The following is a 6,960-nucleotide window of genomic DNA, read 5'->3' as shown; positions in this document are numbered from 1 at the left end:
ATATATATGTGTTAGCATACGGTATTTGTTTTTCTCCTTCTGACTTACTTCACTCTGTATGACAGACTCCAGTTCTATCCACCTCATTACAAATAACTCAGTTTCATTTCTTTTTATGGCTGAGTAATATTCCATTGTATATATGTACCACATATTCTTTATCCATTCATCTGTTGATGGACACTTAGGTTGCTTCCATATCTTGGCAATTGTAAATAATGCTGCTATGAACGTTGGGGTGCATGTTATCTTTTCGAATTAGAGTTTTTGTTTTCTTCAGATATATACCCAGGAGTGGAATGTAGTTCTATTTTTGGTTTTTTAAGAAACCTCCATACTGTTTTCCACAGTGGATGCAGCAATTTACATTCCTACCAACAGTGCACGAGGGTTCCTTTTTCTCCACATCCTCGCCAGCATTTGTTATTTGTGTTATTTTTGATAATAGCCATTCTGACAGGTGTGAAGCAATATCTCAGTGTAGTTTTGATTTGCATTTCCCTGAAGATTAGTGATGTTGAGCATCTTTTCATGTGCCTGTTGGCCGTTTGCATTTCCTTTGGGAAAAAAGCCAGCTCTTCTGCCCATTTTTTAATAGGGTTGTTTTTTTGACGTTGAGTTGTATGAGGTTTTTATATATGTTGGATATTAATCCCTTATTGGTCATTTGCAGATGTTTTCTTCCATTCAGTAGGTTGTCATTTCGTTTTATCAGTGGTTGCCTTTACTGTATAAAAAGCTTCTAAGTTTAATTAGGTCCTATTTGTTTATTTTTGCTTTTAATTCCTTTAGGAGATAATCCAAAAAAATACTGCTGTGATTTATGTAAAAGAGTGTTCTTCCTATGTTTCTCTCTAGGATTTTTATAGTATCTGGCCTTACATTTAGGTTTTTAATCCATTTTGAGTTTACTTTTGTATATGGTGTTAAAGAATGTCCTAGTTTCATCTCTTACGTGTAGCTGTCCAGTTTTCCAAGCACCACTTATTGAAGAGACTGTCTTTCTCCATTGCATATTCTTGCCTCTTAATTGACTAAAAGTGTGTGGGTTTATTTCTGGGCTTTCTATCATGTACCATTGATCTCTATATGTTTTTGTGCCAGTACCATACTGTTTTGATTACTGTAGCTTTGTAGTATAGTCTAAAGTCAGGGAGCATGATTCCTCGAGCTCTGTTCTTCTTAAGATTGTTTTGGCAATCTGGGGCCTTTTTTGTTTCTATACAAATTTTAAAATTATTTATTCTAGTTCTGTGAAAAATGCCATTGGTAATTTGACAGGGATTGCATTGAATCTGTAGATTGCCTTGGGTAGTATGGTCATTTTAACAATATTGATTTTTCCAATACAAAAACATGGTATACCTTTCCATCTGTTTCTGTTGTCTTCAATTTCATTCATCCACATCTCATACTTTTCAGAGTACAGGTCTTTTGCCTCCTTAAGTAGGTTTATTCCTAGGTGTTTTATTATTTTTGATGTGATGGTAAATGGGATTGTTTCCTTAATTCTGTTTTTGCTAGTTCATTGTTAGTGTATAGAAATGCAACAGATTTCTGTATATTAATTTTGTATCCTGCTACTTTCCCAAATTCATTGATGAACTCTAGTAATTTTCTGGTGGTGTCTTTAGGATTTTCTATGTATAGTATCATGTCATCTGCAGACAGTGACAGTTTTACTTCTTTTCCAATTTGGGTTCCTTTTATTTGTTTTCCTTCTCTGATTGCTGTGGCTAGGACTTCAAAACTATGTTGAATAAAAGTGGCAAGAGTGGGCACCTTTCTCTTGCCACTTTTATTCAACATAGTTTTGAAGTCGTAGCCACAGCAATCAGAGAAGAAAAAGAAATAAAAGGAATCCAAATAGGAAAAGAAGAAGTAAAGCTGTCACTGTTTGCAGATGACATGATACTATACATAGAGAATCCTAAGGATGCTACCAGGAAACTACTAGAGCTAATCAATGAATTTGGTAAAGTAGCAGGATACAAAATTAATGCACAGAAATCTCTGGCATTCTTATACACTAATGATGAAAAATCTGAGAGTGAAATTAAGAAAACACTCCCATTTACCATTGCAACAAAAAGAATAAAATATCTAGGAATAAACCTACCTAAGGAGACAAAAGACCTCTATGCAGAAAATTATAAGACACTGATGAAAGAAATTAAAGATGATACAAATAGATGAAGAGATATACCATGTTCTTGGATTGGAAGAATCAACATTGTGAAAATGACTCTACTACCCAAAGCAATCTACAGATTCAATGCAATCCCTATCAAACTACCACTAGCATTTTTCACAGAACTAGAACAAAAAATTTCAAAATTTGTATGGAAACACAAAAGACCCCAAATAGCAAAAGCAATCTGAAATAGTCTATTAATCAAAAAGTAAAACCATTATAGTCATGCCATTAAAAGAGAGAGAGAGAGAGAAATTGTTTGCGTGTATGTGCGTGATAACCTAGAAAATCAACTGAAAAGTTCTGCACCAAAGTAGTTACAGTTGTGGTCTTTCAGGTTTAGGATCAGGGATGGACTTTATGCTTCTGGATTTTTCTGACCATTTCTGTTTGCAATATACATGTACTGCTGCAAAGATCACAGGAGACTATAAAACAATTTTGTCAGCAACGAAAAAAGAGGAAAAGGAAACCAAAAGTGTGTTTTTACTCATGATTATTCTTGGGTGAAGTACTAACCTGGGTTAAAAAAGTACCTTTTCAGAGTACAGTCTGAAGAAGGAACAGATGTTCTAGGTTGCCTGTTAAAGGCAGGGAGTAATTCTGGGATACTGGAGGAAAACACTGGAAGACGGAACAGGGTTTGGAATCAAAGGAATGTTTGGGTTGTTTTGGATCCAAAAATGGGCAGAAGACCTAAATAGACATTTCTCCAAAGAAGATATACAGATTGCCAACAAACACATGAAAGAATGCTCAACATCATTAATCATTAGAGAAATGCAAATCAAAACTACAATGAGATATCATCTCACACCGGTCAGAATGGCCATCATCAAAAACTCTAGAAACAATAAATGCTGGAGAGGGTGTGGAGAAAAGGGAACACTCTTGCACTGCTGGTGGGAATGTAAATTGATACAGCCACTATGGAGAACAGTATGGAGGTTCCTTAAAAATAGGGAGGGTGGGAGGGAGGGAGACGCAAGAGGGAAGAGATATGGGAACATACGTATATGTATAACTGATTCACTTTGTTGTAAAGCAGAAACACACCATTGTAAAACAGTTATACTCCGATAAAGATGTTAAAAAAAAAAAAGTGGCAAGAGTGGGCACCTTTGTCTTGTTCTTGATGTTAAAGGAAATGCTTTCAGTTTTTCACCATTGAGTATGATCTTAGCTATGGGTTTGTCATTTATGGCTTTTATTATGTTGAGGTAGTTTCCCTCTGTGAGATATCATATGGTTTTTATTCACTTTGTTAATGTGGTGTATCACATTGATTGACTTATGGATATTGAAAAATTCTTGCATCCCTGAGATATCAATAAATACCACTTGATCATGGTGTATGATCTTTTTAATGTATTATTGAATTCAGTGTGCTAATATATTGTTGAGGATTTTTGCATCTATGTTCATCAGTAGTATTGGCCTGTAATTTTCTTTTTTGTGATATCTTTGGTTTTGGTATCTGGGTGATGCTGGCCTCATAGAATGAGTTTGGAAGTGTTCCTTCCTCTGCAGTTTTTTGGAATAGTTTCAGAAGGATAGGTGTTAATTCTTCTCTAAATGTTTGGTATAATTCACCTGTGAAGCCATCTGGTCCTGGACTTCTGTTTGTTGGGAGTTTTAAAACTACTAATTCAGTTTCATTACTGGTAATTGGTCTGTTCATATTTTCTATTTCTTCCTAGTTCAGTCTTGTGGTGTTGTACCTTTCTAAGAATTTGTCCATTTCTTCTAGTTTGTCCATGTTATTGCCATGTAGTTGCTCATAGTAGTCTCTTATGATCCTTTGTATTTCTGTGGTGTTGATTATAACTTCTCCTTTTTCATTTCTGATTTCATTGATTTGGGCCTTCTCTTTTTTCTTGATGAGTCTGGCTAAAGGTTTATCACTTTCATTTATCTTTTCAAAGAACCAGCTTTTTGTTTCATTGATTTTTTTTCTATTTTTTACATCTGTATTTAATTTATTTCTGCTTTGATCTTTATGATTTTTTTTTCTTTTACTAATTTTGGGTTTTGTTTGTTCTTCTATCTCTAGTTGCTTTAGGCATCAAGTTAGGTTGTTTGAGATTTTTCTTGTTTCCTGAGGTAAACTTGTATCACTATAAACTTCCCTTTTGCTTTTTGCTTTTGCTGTGTCCCATAGATTTTGGATCGTCGTGTTTTCATTTTCATTTGTCTGTAGGTATTTTTTGTTATCCTTTTTTATTTCTTCAGTGATCCAATAGTTCTTAAGTAGCATATTGTTCAGCCTCCATGTGTTTGTGTTTTTTCAATTTTTTTCTTGTAGTTGATTTCTAGTCTCATAGCATTGGGGTCAGAAAAGATACTTGATATGATTTCAGTTTTCTTAAATATACCGAGGCTTGTTTTGTGGCCTAGCATGTGATCTGTCCTGGGGAATGTTCCATGTGCACTTGAAAAGAATGTGTATTCTACTACTTTTGAATGGAGTGCTCTATACATACCAGTTAATGCATTTGGTCTAATGTGTTATTTAAGGTCTGTGTTTCCTTGTTGATTTTCTGTCTGGATGATCTGTCCATTGATATAAGTGGGGTGCTGAAAATCCCTTACTATTATTGTATTACTATCAATTTCTCATTTTATGTCCATTCATATTTGCCTTCTATATTTTAGGTGCTGCTGTGTTGTGTGCATATATTGGGTTGGCCAAAATGTTCATTTGGGTTTTTCCGTAAGATGTTACAGAAAAACCCAATGGAACATTTTGGCCAACCTAATATATTTACAATTGTTATATCTACTTCTTGGATTGATCCCTTGATCATTATGTAGTGTCCTTCTTTGTCTCTTTTAACAGTCTTTATTTTAAAGTCTATTGTGTCTGATAATAAGTTTGCTACTCCAGCTCTCTTTCAATTTCTTTTGCATGGAATACCTTTTTCTATCCCCTCACTTTTAGTTTGTGTGTGTCTCTAGATTTGAAGTGAGTCTCTTGTAGGCAGCATATGCTAATGTATGGATCTTGTTTTTGTATCCATTCAGCCACTCTGTGTCTTTTGTTTGGAGCATTTAGTCTGTTTACATTTAAGGTAATTATCAATATGTATGTTCTTATTGGATATCTCTTCCCTCTTGCGTCTCCCTCCCTCCCACCCTCCCTATCCCACCCCTCTAGGTGGTCACAAAGCACCAAGGTGATCTCCCTGTGCTGTGCGGCTGCCTCCCACTAGCCATCCACCCCTACGTTTGGTAGTGTATATATGTCCATGCCACTCTCTCACTTCGTCACAGCTTACCCTTCCCCCTCCCCATATCCTCAAGTCCATGCTCTGGTAGGTCTGTGTTTTATTCCCATCCTACCACTAATCTCTTCATGACATTTTTTTTTCTTAGATTCCATATATATGTGTTAGCATACGTGTGTCTGATAATAAGTTTGCTACTCCAGCTCTCTTTCAATTTCTTTTGCATGGAATACCTTTTTCTATCCCCTCACTTTTAGTTTGTGTGTGTCTCTAGATTTGAAGTGAGTCTCTTGTAGGCAGCATATGCTAATGTATGGATCTTGTTTTTGTATCCATTCAGCCACTCTGTGTCTTTTGTTTGGAGCATTTAGTCTGTTTACATTTAAGGTAATTATCAATATGTATGTTCTTATTGGCCATTTTGTTAATTGTTTTGAATTTGTTTTTGCAGGTTTTTTTTCTTCTTGTGATTTGATGACTGTCTTTAGTGTTATGTTTGTATTCATTTTTGTGTGTATCTATTATAGAATTTTGGTTTGTGGTTACAGTGAGGTTTTTATCTTGCAGTCTATATATATATATATATATATACTCTCCTCACAATTACTGTTTTTGATATCATATTTTTTATCTAATTGTTTGTGTATCCCTTAACTGCTTATTGTGGATCTAGGTGATTTTACTACTTTTGTCTTTTAACTTCCCTACTAGCTTTCTTTGTGGGTGATTTCCTACTTTTACTGTATGTTTGCCTTTACCGGTGAGATTTTTCATTTCGTAATTTTCTTGTTTCTCGTTGTGGACTTTCCTTTTTAACCTAGAGAAGTTCTTTTAACATTTGTTGTAAAAGTGATTTGGTGGTGCTGAACTCTCTTAACTTTTTCTTGTCTATAAAGCTTTTTTTTTTTTTGCGGTACGCGGGCCTCTCACCCCTGCGGCCTCTCCCGTTGTGGAGCACAGTCTCCGGACGCGCAGGCTCAGCGGCCATGGCTCACGGGCCCAGCTGCTCTGCAGCATGCAGGATCCTCCCAGACCGGGGCACAAACCCATGTCCACTGCATCGGCAGGCAGACCCCCAACCACTGCGCCACCAGGAAAGCCCCATTGTCTATAAAGCTTTTGATCTCTCCGTCAGATCTGAAGGAGAGCCTGGCTGCATATTCTTGGTTGAAGGTTTTTCCCTTTCATCATTTAAAATATCTTGTGCCACTCCCTTCTGGCCTGCAGAGTTTCTGCTGAAAAATCAGCTGACATTCTTCTTAATTCCTAGATTTTATGTTTTCTGTAGCTATTAGGAAAGAGCTCTTTTCTTCTATATATTTCTTAACTGTTAAGTTTGACAAGTTTTCCCTATTTGTTGTTAAAGATAATAAAAAGTAAAATCACATGAAATTGATGTGTTTGATCCTGTTTTTGTCATTTTATTGCATATTTGTATGTTTTTCTTATATTTATCTTTTGCTCTTTTGAGTTTTCTTTTCTCTTTTTTAATTTGCTTCCTGCTAATAGAGTATTTGGAAGTAAACAGGGCTATCTACT

The sequence above is a fragment of the Physeter macrocephalus genome, chromosome 4, assembly GCF_002837175.3.
Source record: "Physeter macrocephalus isolate SW-GA chromosome 4, ASM283717v5, whole genome shotgun sequence".
NCBI classification, from domain to species: domain Eukaryota; kingdom Metazoa; phylum Chordata; class Mammalia; order Artiodactyla; family Physeteridae; genus Physeter; species Physeter macrocephalus.
This window is presented reverse-complemented; position numbering follows the sequence as displayed.